A 14,861-nucleotide genomic window follows, 5' to 3' on the forward strand; every position below is an offset into this window, starting at 1 on the left:
TATCCACGTCAATGATAAATTAATTAATTTTAATTAATTTATAAACCCCTGGACTTATAGTACTACTACTACTACTACTACTACTACTACTACTACTACTACTACTACTACTAATAATAATAATAATATGAATACAATTATTCTGAGTTGATCCACTATGGAGATACATGGAGGCTAGGCTACTGACAGGCCCGTATCCAGCGTTTTGAAATTTGGGAGGTCCGTCCAGACATGGCAAGGGGGCGCTGCCGAAAAAAATTGGAGTTTTTTTTCTCCCCTTTTTTAGCCATATTTAGAGTAATATATAATTTTTTTTTTTTTTTTTACCTTTTTTAGCCATATTTAGAGGAATATCTCATTTTTAATTAACATTAGGATACTGTTGTGATGTAATTATTCAGTATTTTCTCCTTTTCTCACTCATTCAGAGCAAAGAGGGAGATATATAGCATGATGATAATGCTCTATATCTCCCTATTTGCTCTGAATACACCAGTTAACATGACACAGACTTAACATGATAGAAATATTATCAGCAAACTTAATGACTAGACTAATTATTCTGATCTGAATGGCATATATCAAGAAACATTGACTCCTCTCTTTGCTGTATAGTGGGAGGTGCATTTTTGAGTAGGCTATTAAAATAGCATGTCAAGTTCACATTTCTTTATTGCCAGATTAAACAATTCTTATTGGTTGTTGGTTGGTTCAACACAACATGTGCTGCATGCGCGCTTCTTCTTCTTCTCTAGCCTACAAGCATGTAACTTCCTTGATTGTTATTGTTGATAATTCTATTTAAATAGGCTACATTTTAATTTCCCGAAACATTCTTAAACAAGAAAGGAACATAGTGCACTGCAAAATATTTTTAATTACATTTGTAAAAAAAAAAAAAAAATCTCTGAAATTATTAGGGAGGTCCGGACCTCCCTGTGCTCATAGCTAGATACGGGCCTGGCTACTGATGTCCTGTTCTGTATCTGACCCTGACCTCTGACCTCCCTGAGAAGAGAATGCCCCGCCCGCCCCCTACTGAGATCAATAGAGTATTACATTATTATCACGTATTCACGTAGTCAGTGTTTCAGTGTAAAAATGGCTTAAAGGTCCAACGGCCAGCTCCAGACCTCCTGCCTGTCCTTCCAGCAGCGTGGTTAGCGTGGCTATTATAATAGCTTGTGCTCTGCTCCACCTGCAGCACAGCTGTGCGCCGCTGCCACGTCTCCTCGCTGCTGCTGCTGCTGCTGGAGTGGACGCGCAAAGTGGGGGCGCACTCTTCAGCCAATGCAACCCTGCCAATGCGATGCGCAGCAGTCAGTGAGCGCGGACTCATCACCCACCTCCACTCCGCTTTCATGCGTGCACCACCTAGGTTTAGCTGAATTTAGTTGAAAGAAAGTTTTTTGTTTTTGTTTTTCGGGCACGGCTCGCCTCCTCCTCCTAGAGCCGGAGGCACCATTGTCTGTGGCGCAGCGCGACAGTGCGGTGTCCGGTTTCAAACCGTGCGCCGAGGAGACACCGGGAGTCGGGACAGAGCGATTCCCTCTGTGGGGGCAGAAATAGCATACGGCTCCGAGGCACGAGAGAGACCAGATAAATCTCTACGGACACAGACAGTCAGAGCAAGACTTTTACGGAGATCGTTTTTCTCGCTAGAGAGAGACAGAGTGGGGATATTTCTTCATATTCACCTTACCTTTATTTTGGTTTCTCTTCCACACTCTTCTCACCGGACAAGACCAGTGGCTTCGGTCCCTGCTAGATGAACGGGAGTTGGGCACCTCACTTGGTAAGGCGCCGCGCATCTTATACAATGTGCATTGTTTTTTATACTGTTATTCTTGTTCAGATTTGCTACCACTGCAATCATTCCTTTTCCAAGTGTGACGGCATCTCTTTTATTCTGGGACAAAAACGGCTATTATGTTAAGTGGGCTAGTTACAGTGTGGCGGTTGACAAAAAGAATTGGTGGAAATATGCCAGCATGCTGCAGAAATGGCACGTACAATGTCATAAATGAAAATGAGCGTCAATAATCAGTTTCAGAAGTTTTTGCACGATGATGTTTTGCGATGTTTTGCCACTTGGTGGTGCTGGCACAGAGTGGGACCATCACCAGGTCCTGGAGAGCTTTCATCAAATCTTTTGCCTATTATTAAAAATATATATATATATAGGCCTATACGTTTGTTTAGTTTTTCTCTCGTTAAACATCTTATGCCAGTTGGTTTTGGTCAAGCCTCTTAAACTATAAAGTTGATCACTAACGACCCATTCATTGCCAAACGTTTTGTGTAGGGCAAGAAAGAAATACTGGTATTGATTAACAATTTCTGTCTCCCAAATAACAGTGCTCCCTCTTCCAAATGTCAATGCCTTGACAGTTTAACTCATGATCGAGGCACTTTCAGGAGGCAGCTGTTACACTTTTCCTGGCTATAATTTTGTTTCTATTTTTCCTCATTTTCACAATTTCTTGTTCTTGTTACTGCATTGATTTATTCGTTGAATAGTGGCTATTATTGCCTTTGCTTTTATGTGTGACCTTTAAGGCGTTATACTAATGCCTGCTTTGTGTGCTTTTTGATAACAATGTCGACGGTGCCAAAGATCCATACTCTTTGCAAAATCATGTCGCTGCTTTGAATCAGATGGTACAGGCTCGTCTGATGTGATCCTCATTGTGTGTACAGTGCACTAAATTAGTAGTATTATCCAGACTATAGGCTAACTAACCAGATATATCAGTTATTTACGTAGGATAGTTCCATTTGGAAATAGGTTCAGACCTTCCAGCTACACTTCAAACTTTTAACCTCCCGCTTCTCCAATGCCACTGCCAATGCCAAGTCCTTGAAGGTTTCTCCCCGTGGTTGTACTTTGCTGTAAAAATAAACTTTTCTTATATGCCAAAAAAACAAGCAGTCCATTACGTTTCACATATCACAGAGATAGTAAGTAGAAACTGACAGAAGATGACCAAACTAAGGGTTATAGCAGTATAGAAAAAGAAAAACTCTTGACGGTGCTATAGGGGGGAAAACAACCTGTCAGCAGCCGCCGTGTGCTTGAGGTAACGCAGGGTCAGGTGCTACATGAGTTCACAGCTCCTCAGACACCCTACGGCGCTGTCTGTCCTTGGCACCAGCTCCTAATTTGGTGGATTTTGATGAATGTTAATCCCCCAGATCACACTGAATAGTGGATGATTAACCGGACATAATTGTTCACTAAGTCACTCATTCAGCAGTGTGTTTCCATGCCCCCGAGGCAGGCTTTTTAGAAAAACGTGATCCTGCACATTTCCACCCGCAGTTGTGCAGCCCTATAGTGCACCGTGCACCGTGTCTTTTCCAAATCATTGCTATTCATAATCTAGCGTTGTGGTTGTTTTGGTCTTTAGCTTTTTGGGACATGAAAGCAGCAGTTGTGATAAACAGCATCGGCTCCCTCTGATCTCGTGGACCTCAGACCCGTGAGGCCAGCTGCAGCTCTGCCGCTCTGTCATACTGTGCACACCAATGGGGGGGAAAAAGTGACCCGTTATCCAGATGGCAGAATTACTTTAGAGTCACACGGTGTTCACCCCTTTTATTAGGCTCTGGATGCTAAAATCCCCACAGGAGAAGAGAGAGATGAGAGAGAGATGGAGAGAGAGAGAGAAAGAGATGGAAAAGTAATACGGATGAGAGACGGAGCCGTGATGAAAGTGCTGATTCGAGCAATCATTTGACATTTTGCCTTTCGGCAAAAGTTGCCAGTTTATATTGCGGCTGGAGAAACGTTTACTGCATAGGGGAAAAAACAACAACACCAACAGCCCTATAGTGTCCTCCTAAGAGAGCTCAGCACCACGGAGGTTTGGTAAACAGATGAATGCATGATGTGAAGCAGCCACACACTCACTCACTCATCTCTCACACACATTCCACTGGCTGTGAAGAGCAGCGTATGATTAGTGTGATTGATATTTGGTGCTGTGTGTTGGGAATTTGCCCGTGCGGTGACACAGAACACCGGCACAAACACAGCAATTAGTCCCAGCCCGGAGGATTCCAGGATGAAAGTGACCCCGGCCGCCCCCCGCCAGCTCAGCGGTCACCATGGAAACAGATTGAATGACAAGCCCCATTGTTGTCGGCGACCTTTGTGATTGTGCATCTCGCGGGGTCGAACCCTTGTTGGGAGCGAAAGCGAGAGGCGTTATCATGCGCGTGTAAACTAAACAGCAATTAACCCTCTGGCCCCCCTTGGTGCTCTTAAAAAACATTGGGTTACTTATTTAACTGACACAAGCGAGAAGGGGCTTTGGGATTGTTTGGCCCGTCCTGCGTACACCAAACCCCACAATAGACATGAGAATTTATTGCTTGTGAATTGCGTGTTCTCCGCACTCTCATAGAAGTCAACTTGGAAAGCTCAGACCAGTGTCCTCTCACTAACACAGCCTATTTATACACAAAAGCACTTTGCCATTATCTTGTCCCCAACTTGCTCCTCCTGCCACTTCTGATTTCAAGAGTCTGGTAGCTCTAGAGAGAGTCCTCCCACCACGTTACAAGACACGCAGCAAAATACTCTCCTAGGGTTCTCTGTGGGGGTTTGTGCTTTATTTGTGCCAGCAGCCATGTGTACTTTGCTGACCTGAAAGAATGCATTTTCCCACCCCCCATATCACACAGAAAGTTGTCATGGTGCTGAGTAAGTAAGTAGGTGTTTCTCCTCCTTTCGCCTCTCCTCCTTCATTTGGTGATATGGTGCTGCTACGTTGCTAGTAGGGGTCGACCGATTATCGGTTTGGCCGATTATTATGGCCGATATTCAGCATTTTGCCGATTATCTGTATCGGCATTTTCATTGGCTGTTTGCCGATATAATAAATTAATTAAAAAATGCGCTATTCATAGCTTTCAAGGGGCGTTACGTAAGTACAAGGAACGCCCATTCTGGCGGTCAAAACTCAAAACAACAATGGCGCTGAACACTGACCAGACGCAGCTCCAGCAAAAAGCGGGCTTTTTTCCACCAGTTTCCAGTCAGGAATATTTAGACCATCTATCAAGTGTTGAAAAAGAACGATATCTAAACAAACTGCACGTTTTGGGCACTTCAAACAAACCGAACTATCGTTAACGTTACTGTCCAACACATGGCAGTTCGGAGAAATTGTTTCACAACAAACTGCGTGCGGAGTGCGGACTCGTTTTTATAATGTTGTGGAGAGAGAGCACAGCCCTCGTCGCGTGTGAAGAGAGAGGGAGAACGGGTGAGACAGAAGCAAACTATTTTTTGCAGATCTCAAAAGCAGGTAAACCACTGTGGGATTAGTGAGACTATTGCTAAAAGAGAAGATACTGTAGTGATGCCTGTGCTGTCGTCCGCTCAAACAGTACTTAGCAGTACTGTTTGACCGTCAGGTGGGCGTTCCCGGCAGCACGTAACGCCCCTTGAAAGCTATGAATTGGCTCAGAATGCAGCTCTAACCAGCCTGTGTGTTTCTCTGTGTTGCTGCTCTGTGTTGCTGCTGTGCAAATGTCCTGCCCACAGCGCTATCTGATTGGTGAGTATTAGCCTATCAGAGGGCTTCTCAGATGAAATCCGAGCTGCCTTGTGCCTTCATTCAACAGCGTGCCGTGTGGGTCTGTGCAGCGCAGCGGACTGACTGACAGTCCGCAGTCCGCAGCAGGCTGCCAAGCTTGCAATAAAGTGAATAAACATCATAGTTATCTAGGCTGACATTGCATAAACACCACAATCGTCTGATCTATCATTCTTATTAGTAGATGATTCGTATGAAGCGCTCCCTGGCTGCATGGCATGCAGTGCAAATTAAGCGTGGAGATATGGTAGGTTTGATAGAAGCGTGAGTTGAAATCCGCCGAATGCACTTTCTTGCAGTGATAAGTGACCATCTGTCCCGCTTTGTGCAGGACTGCGCCGCATTTTCAACACTTTTCACGCGTCCCGCAAATTGAGACGATGTCCCGCATTTGCGCGAGGCAGAGAGAGAGGGAGAGATAGATAAAGAGAGGGAGAGAGAGACGAGAGAGCACACGGCACACGGCTTGCACAAAGTGGCCTGCTCGTTAACGTCACTTAACCATCTGCAGCTGTGTGAGAGAGAGAGATGAGACTGGGATCACGGCTCTGCTCGTGACACTACTGTCTGCAGCCATGAGTAGGCATGCAAATATAGGCTACTTAACCATAAAATAGGATACCAACAGCATAAAGCTCTGCAATGCTGTTTTAGCAGAATTGAAGACAGCCTCAAATATTTCTCAACAGCATCCTGTCTTTGAGATGTCATTTGCAGATATTTAGTCTCTACACTGCTACAAAGGACATTTATAAATTCCATAAGCTGCTCTAATTAATGTTTTGTTCAAATGAACCTGTAATGTAGCCTAGGCTACTACAGTTACAGTATGGTTCTACTTCAGTATAAGATATAGTAGGCTACATTGTTCTACTAGAAAAGTCTGACTAACTTTATATGGTTGGAAACATGTTGTCTTTCATATCTGAACAGAAGCCATGAATCCCATCCCATATCAGCAACCTGTCCTGTTTTATTGGAGCCTACACACTGTAGTCAGATGTGTTGCTTTCTTACTGTATTTACCGGTTTGATTTGTGGCTGTGTGAACACAAACGAACCAAGGCACAAATGCAACAATTGTATAAATTAAGCCCCTGAATCCAACCAAAGCCAAACGACCTAGAGGTGTGAATACACCCTTGTCTCCACAGTTGATGTTCCCAAGTCTCCACTAGAGTGAGCATACACATGGAAATGGGAACAGGTTATAGGTTGTGACACACACACACACACAGATCAACACTTTAATGTGAATATTTTCAATTAATATTGCAGTTGGATAAACTGAGGAAAATGCATTTCCACAACGAGTTGTGTTATTTAAAATTTTGACACCAAGATTTTTATTTTTACTGCAAATGTATATCGGTTCCAAATATCGGCTATCGGTCATTTTGATTACCCGATAATCGATATCGTATCGGCCCTGAAAAACTGATATCGGTCGATCCCTAGTTGCTAGGCTACTGCTAGGTCTCCTGCAGCCAGGGGCTCGGAGTGTCCGTCAGTCACAAAGCAAATGGAAATGTTGCCAGAATGAAACTTTATCATCCACAGCGCCGCTGTTCTTTAAAGGCCACGGTGTCAAGACAGTTGCCATAGAGATGGGCTCCAAGCTATGGAGCGGAATGCAGAATGCAACCCCGTGGCATCGGCTGTTGATCCTGTATGACAAGTAACTATGTAGGCACCATACAGACAGACTGATCCTGTATGACAAGTAACTATGTAGGCACCATACAGAGAGACTGATCCTGTATGACAAGTAACTATGTAGGCACCATACAGAGAGACTGATCCTGTATGACAAGTAACTATGTAGGCACCATACAGACAGACTGATCCTGTATGACAAGTAACTGTGTACTCATGTACTGTAGCTGCCATACAGAGAGAATGGACTTACAGTTCTTTCCATCCAGGTCAGATCAAACGGTTTTGTTGCCTGAGAAGCCAATCGTTTCACAATGTATCTTTTCTGTATCTTTTGTACAATGTATCTCTTTTGTATCTTTTGTACAATGTATCTCTTTTGTACACAATGTACCTCTTTCACGACTCTTCATAGAGAAACAGAGTTAAGATGGTATAATATTCACCTTATGTTGCCACGCCCACTTTTTCTCTTCTGTGTAAAACGCAATTGTATTTGTTCTTCCGGTTCAGCGTTAGCCGGCCGGTAAACATCGATAAACTGTAAACTATGAATGAAGTTTGGCAACATTCAGCTGCTACACTGTGACCAACTTCAGTTACATGCTCATAGCGTTACTGCTGCGAGGAGCCGATGGCTGTACCCGGTCGGCATTTAACGTTAGTTACAAAAGCATGTCGACAGTGTTTTCTCACTGCCAGGCAGTAACTCCAGGGGTTGACAGATACTAGCTAGATACACAGCCAGCGCTCTCAGTCCTCGCTGCTCCTTAAATATTTCCAAATAGGCATTATTCTGATAAACTGGTCACATGTTTGGAATGTTACGTTCTCATCCGAAAAAATATTACAACTTTATAACAGTTGCTTGAAAACAGCTTTTTGGTAAGTCTATCTAAAAATGATAAAGGTAGGAGTAATCTACTTCTGGGTCTAAAACGGAAAGACGATAGAGACAGTCCGCATGTCTGGGAACGCCCACAAAATGTTAAATGGCTGGCGCGCGAGTGGGGTAAAACCGCCCATATATCTCATGGGCTGACTCACCAAAAGATGGTGCTGCGGCTCTAAACTACAGGTTTGGGGGTTCTAGAGCAGAACACAAGACGTCTGCTCAGATGTGCGTTTACTGCGGTGGTTAAATCCACGATCGTGTCTGCCTGGGCTGGGCTAGCAGCTAAATTCTAACTTTGCTGAATGGATAGAACAGGTTTTTTTACCCCACCCTGACCACGCCCCCAGCCAGGCTAAACCAGCGTCTATGAGGAGACGTGGCCTCAACCTATTACAAAATGACGTCATGCAGAAGCGTCTTTATATGGGCAAATAATAAGGTGAATAAAGAGAGCTGGGATGAAGCAATGCGACAAACACAAACACACACACACACACACACACACACACACACACACACACACACACACACACACACACACACACACACACACACACACACACACAGACTGGATAAAGGCTAATATAGGCGATGAAAACAACTGGAGTTAAGCAAGGTATAATGTTGATGTGGGCATGCAGAACACATTCTCCACCTCTCTGATGGGACAGACTGTAGAACATGCAGGGGAAGCTGTTGTGTCTCCACACTGCATGTGAAGCAGCAGCACAAAGTGAACAGGGAGGACAGCTGTAGCAATAAGGTATTTGAAATCATTTCAGCACACAGTCGCGTAGCTGAGCGCAGCACAGCGCAGTGTAGCGTAGCGTAGGGCAGCGCAGGGATGTGATCATCATTCAGGATGCGCTATTATTTCGCTTTGCTTTGATCCCCAGAATAAATGTCTTGCGGTTTGTTTGAAACATCCGGTTTCATGTCCACACGTCAGGCGGCCGACGGGTAAACCAGTGTTGTGTTACCAACACCGATACACTACATTAGCTCTGTCCCACCACAACCTCAAAGCCCACTCAGATAGCAGAGCAATCTGTCTTTTAAAGCATGATGATGGCGGGACAGGACGAGGAGGAAGAGTCTATTTAGGTCAGGATGAAATCATCCCCAAAGCCTCTTTCTCCGATGGGATCATACCAAGGAAGGGGGGGAAGGGGGGTGTTTGAAAGGTGGACTAAAGATGGATCCAGACTTCCAATGTAAACTTCGTTAAGTTTGGAGTTTGCTATACCTCTCTCACACTTGACTTGGCATGAGGCTGGTGACAGAGAGAGAGACAGAGGCTGAGGGACATTTAGATGAGGAGAGAGAGAGAGGGGAGAGAGGGGCGAGCGAGGTGTATGAGTCAGGGGGAAAAGAGGATTTAAAAATGAAAGATCGAGGAAGAAAGAGTAAAGCGGCTTTGCTGCTCTTTGTTTATTGACTGATTGAGCCAGAGGCCCGTTTGAAGGCTGGAAATGAGTCATGAGTTGTCATCGCACACAAAAACACGCGCACACGCACACACAAACACACACACGCACACTCACACGCACACACACACACACACACACACACACACACACACTCACACACACTTGCACACTCGCACGCACGCACGCACACACACACACACACACACACACACACACACACACACACACACACACACACGCTGGGCTGTCACCCAGCTGTATTTCTCAGGGAAGATGAATGACTGTGAGGCATGAATGAGAGGATCATTTGATAGCAGCGCTCAGGTGGTATATTTCTCTTTTATAGGTGCGTCTTCTTCTTCTTGCATGCTGTGGTGTGTGCCTCTCTAAGGTGGTGAGCAGAACTGGACTGCCTCCTGTAGGAGAGTCTTCTTCTTGCATGCTGTGGTGCGTGCCTCTCTAAGGTGGTGAGCAGAACTGGACTGCCTCCTGTAGGAGAGTCTTCTTCTTGCATGCTGTGGCACGTGCCTCTCTAAGGTGGTCAGCAGAACTGGACTGCCTCCTGTAGGAGAGTCTTCTTCTTGCATGCTGTGGCACGTGCCTCTCTAAGGTGGTGAGCAGAACTGGACTGCCTCCTGTAGGAGAGTCTTCTTCTTGCATGCTGTGGCACGTGCCTCTCTAAGGTGGTCAGCAGAACTGGACTGCCTCCTGTAGGAGAGTCTTCTTCTTGCATGCTGTGGCACGTGCCTCTCTAAGGTGGTGAGCAGAACTGGACTGCCTCCTGTAGGAGAGTCTTCTTCTTGCATGCTGTGGTGCGTGCCTCTCTAAGGTGGTCAGCAGAACTGGACTGCCTCCTGTAGGAGAGTCTTCTTCTTGCATGCTGTGGTGCGTGCCTCTCTAAGGTGGTCAGCAGAACTGGACTGCCTCCTGTAGGAGAGTCTTCTTCTTGCATGCTGTGGTGTGTGCCTCTCTAAGGTGGTGAGCAGAACTGGACTGCCTCCTGTAGGAGAGTCTTCTTCTTGCATGCTGTGGCACGTGCCTCTCTAAGGTGGTCAGCAGAACTGGACTGCCTCCTGTAGGAGAGTCTTCTTCTTGCATGCTGTGCTGTGTGCCTCTCTAAGGTGGTGAGCAGAACTGGACTGCCTCCTGTAGGAGAGTCTTCTTCTTGCATGCTGTGGTGCGTGCCTCTCTAAGGTGGTCAGCAGAACTGGACTGCCTCCTGTAGGAGAGTCTTCTTCTTGCATGCTGTGGCACGTGCCTCTCTAAGGTGGTCAGCAGAACTGGACTGCCTCCTGTAGGAGAGTCTTCTTCTTGCATGCTGTGGTGCGTGCCTCTCTAAGGTGGTCAGCAGAACTGGACTGCCTCCTGTAGGAGAGTCTTCTTCTTGCATGCTGTGGCACGTGCCTCTCTAAGGTGGTGAGCAGAACTGGACTGCCTCCTGTAGGAGAGTCTTCTTCTTGCATGCTGTGGTGCGTGCCTCTCTAAGGTGGTGAGCAGAACTGGACTGCCTCCTGTAGGAGAGTCTTCTTCTTGCATGCTGTGGTGCGTGCCTCTCTAAGGTGGTGAGCAGAACTGGACTGCCTCCTGTAGGAGAGTCTTCTTCTTGCATGCTGTGGTGCGTGCCTCTCTAAGGTGGTGAGCAGAACTGGACTGCCTCCTGTAGGAGAGTCTTCTTCTTGCATGCTGTGGCACGTGCCTCTCTAAGGTGGTGAGCAGAACTGGACTGCCTCCTGTAGGAGAGTCTTCTTCTTGCATGCTGTGGCACGTGCCTCTCTAAGGTGGTCAGCAGAACTGGACTGCCTCCTGTAGGAGAGTCTTCTTCTTGCATGCTGTGGCACGTGCCTCTCTAAGGTGGTCAGCAGAACTGGACTGCCTCCTGTAGGAGAGTCTTCTTCTTGCATGCTGTGGCACGTGCCTCTCTAAGGTGGTGAGCAGAACTGGACTGCCTCCTGTAGGAGAGTCTTCTTCTTGCATGCTGTGGTGCGTGCCTCTCTAAGGTGGTGAGCAGAACTGGACTGCCTCCTGTGAGACTTTGACATCGTTTGCTATGTATAGCTACAGCTAAATTAGCAGCATACACACCTATTAAAGCAGGTGCATGGGCGTGTGCATTTCTCTGTTTGTCAGTGCACCTACAGCTTTTGTGATATATGTTTTTACATGAACAGCAGGAGGTAAATATAGCCACAGAGGCGTAACTGCCATATAATGCAGTAGCATTGGGGCCCGTAACAGTTTAGGGCCCACACGCACGGCCTGTCCTCTTTATCTCACCACTATTGTATCATAAAACTCTCCTATGATTACAGTACACAGACACACGCCGCCACTAAGTACAGTAATATAGTGCAGCTGCTCCATGGTGTCACACACATCATTCAGTCACCGAATAAAAATATACAATAACATAAAACAGTTTACATACTGGAGTGTTTTACATAATAGTGTCAAGGTGCGCCATGGCCGAATATGTTTTCATCTGTTATTATGGTGCTCCAACACCAGATTTCTTTCAAGTATTCACCTTATGTAGCCCCACCCACTTCACCCAGTTGTGTTATGACTTCCTGTTCAGAACACCGTCTGTTTTACCTGCTCACTAAAAGTACTGTACTGTCACAGGAAGTGTCAACACAACAGGAAGTAACTGGCTGACCCCTGTGTTGGAACATGAGGTGAATAGCACAGCATTCAATTCCCGGTAGCGGTACTTCCGGCTTGGTCACATGGTCCGTGGGTGGGTAGCCGGTGGGGTAGGTGTCTTGGTCACTGCACAGTGCTGGATGGGGGGCGGGGGAATATTGTGATCCTCCCACCCACGCGCTACGTCCTACCGGTGAACCTCCTGGCTCTCAGGTGAAAAGAAGCAGATGTATTGGAGGAAGCATGCGCTAGTCTACAACTCTCCCCAGATCGGCAGAGCAACGACAAGTACATTTGGGGAGAAAATGGGAGCAAAATCCCCCCTCCCCCCTTCACAGGACACTGGCTCTCTTGATAGAGACTGTATCATTATCCAATAAGAAGCTCTTTTAATGTGATGTGTTTTCGAACGATCGGAGCTTCATCTATCACGACTGCTAGCAAGACAAGCTTTCATTTGATCAGCTAGAGAATCCTTTAATCTTCGGCAAATGAAAACATTTATCTCCACTTTGAAATCATTACGAAGGGCTAATCAGAGCAACATACTCGGAAAAATGTAGGGATGCACGATATATCGGCAATCATATCGGTATCGGCCAGTATCGGCCGATTTTTTAACATATCGGTCATATCGGTATCGGTCAGATGTTGCAATGTTAATATCGGTTATCATTATCAGCCAAATTCTTCACATTGATATGAAATAATGCAGTAAATCTATGATTTATGGGCTTTTCGAAAGGCTTTGCAAATAAAGAAATGCATAACTTTTTCAAATTCAGTGTTAACATGTGTTTTTCAGTATGTACAAAATGTGATGATCATAAAAATGTGGTTTTATACAGATCATATCGACATCGGTAAATATCGGTTATCGGCCATAACAGCAATGTTAATATCGGTTATCGGCATCGGCCAAAATTTTCATATCGGTGCATCCCTAGAAAAATGTATCTGAAGTCGCGTTGGGGGGATGGGCGCTTCATACTTTCCTCAGGAGACGAATGAGAAAATGAGATGGTAGAGCGCGTGGTATATTCTTTTTATCCGACCTTATATGAAGGTTTTGCGATAACATCTCAAAGATAAAGCGCCTCGTTGCTTGTAGTCGGGCCACGCAGGGAAAATGGGAAGGGAAGGGAGATCCAGAGCAGCGATTAGAGGAGAGATAGAGGGAGAGAACGGGGGAGATGGGACGGTGCAGATAAAGGTGAAATGATAAGAAGTGAAGTTTGCCAGACAAAAGGGGGGGAGGCGCCGGCTGCTTTTGAAAGGAAAAAGACAGAGCAATGTAATGGAGAGAAGAAGAAGAAGAAGAAGAAGAAGACCAAGGGGGATGCTGGGAGCGATTGAGGGGGTGATGGAGAGATAGGAGAGCAGACAGGCAGGCCCTGGCGCGGGTTTGAGGGCGATTGTTAAATATACAAGGGAGTGTTTAACTCCAGAGGCCGTGATGCATCAGCCTGTGGACTTCATCTGTCAACGCCAGAATCCGGAGAGAGAGGCAGGACAATGTGTTCATTCCACTGGAGAGACTTGATGCTCTCTGAATGTAGATGGGGGAAAATGCGCTAGGGGTGTCAAAATTAATCGTATAATCGATGCATCGCGATGCAGACATGTGAATCGAATCGAATCGTTGACAGATGAATCGTTGAATCGTTTATTTTAAAATTTCTATTGACATTCAGATTTTAAAGCACTTTCTAAGTAAAAAAGGGACTTGATATTTATCTGACTGCTTGTATTAATTGATGAAAAAGTAGCCATGTGCAGTAATAATACAGAAAATTGAGGATGTGATACTTGGAGCTGCAATACTTTGAGCTGTATCGAGATGCATCGTGGAATCGAATCGTTGACAGATGAATCGTAATCGAATCGAATCTTGAGGCCAGTGAAGATTCACAGCCCTAAAATGTGTGCATATATCAGGATCCACCTCGGCACCGGAGTTGGAAAATATCAGCATATGGGATATAGGCAAAACATCCAACATCCCTAGGTGAAATAAGTTATACACACACACACACACACACACACACACACACACACACACACACACACACACACACACACACACACACACACACACACACACACACACACACACACACACATACACACACAGATGGAGAGAGAAGGGCAAAGGGGGGGATAGAGGGAATGGTGAGGGATGGTGGAAAGGAGGGAGTTAAAGGGAGAGAAACTAGAAAAAGAAAACAGAGTTAGATGGTGGTAAAGGCAGGCCGCTCCTGAACACACATGCTCATTGTGTTCCAGACTTGCTTGCTACACACTAGACACATGCTCCAGACATGAAGCTCTCACCAGTCATGCCCTTTGTCTGCAGCACGTGTGTGCGTGTGCGCGTGTGTGCGTGTGTGTGCGTGTGCGTGTGTGTGTGTCGTCTGTCTGTGTGTGCGCACACACACACACACACACACACACACACACACACACACACACACACACACACACACACACACACACACACACAGAGACAGACACAATGCTGTCTCAGTTCTAAAAGGTGAAACCACACACAGGATGTGTGGTCTGGTCTCAACCACTGGCTGACTGGCAGTGAATAACAAACCACTTATTACTCATTCTGAATAGCATTTT

General features: G+C 45.8%; 1 protein-coding gene across 1 annotated transcript in view; it reads left to right on the forward strand.

The window, feature by feature from the left end:
* The first annotated feature begins 1,700 nt into the window (after positions 1 to 1,700).
* Positions 1,701 to 14,861, forward strand: part of sema5a (sema domain, seven thrombospondin repeats (type 1 and type 1-like), transmembrane domain (TM) and short cytoplasmic domain, (semaphorin) 5A) — a 244,834-nt gene continuing 231,673 nt past the window's right edge. The window contains exon 1 of the mRNA XM_083655428.1: positions 1,701 to 1,795. The gene's annotated coding sequence lies outside the window, so the exon portion shown is untranslated. The remainder of the gene's footprint in view (positions 1,796 to 14,861) is intronic.

The sequence above is a fragment of the Poromitra crassiceps genome, assembly GCF_964638095.1.
Source record: "Poromitra crassiceps genome assembly, chromosome: 2".
NCBI lineage: Eukaryota > Metazoa > Chordata > Actinopteri > Beryciformes > Melamphaidae > Poromitra > Poromitra crassiceps.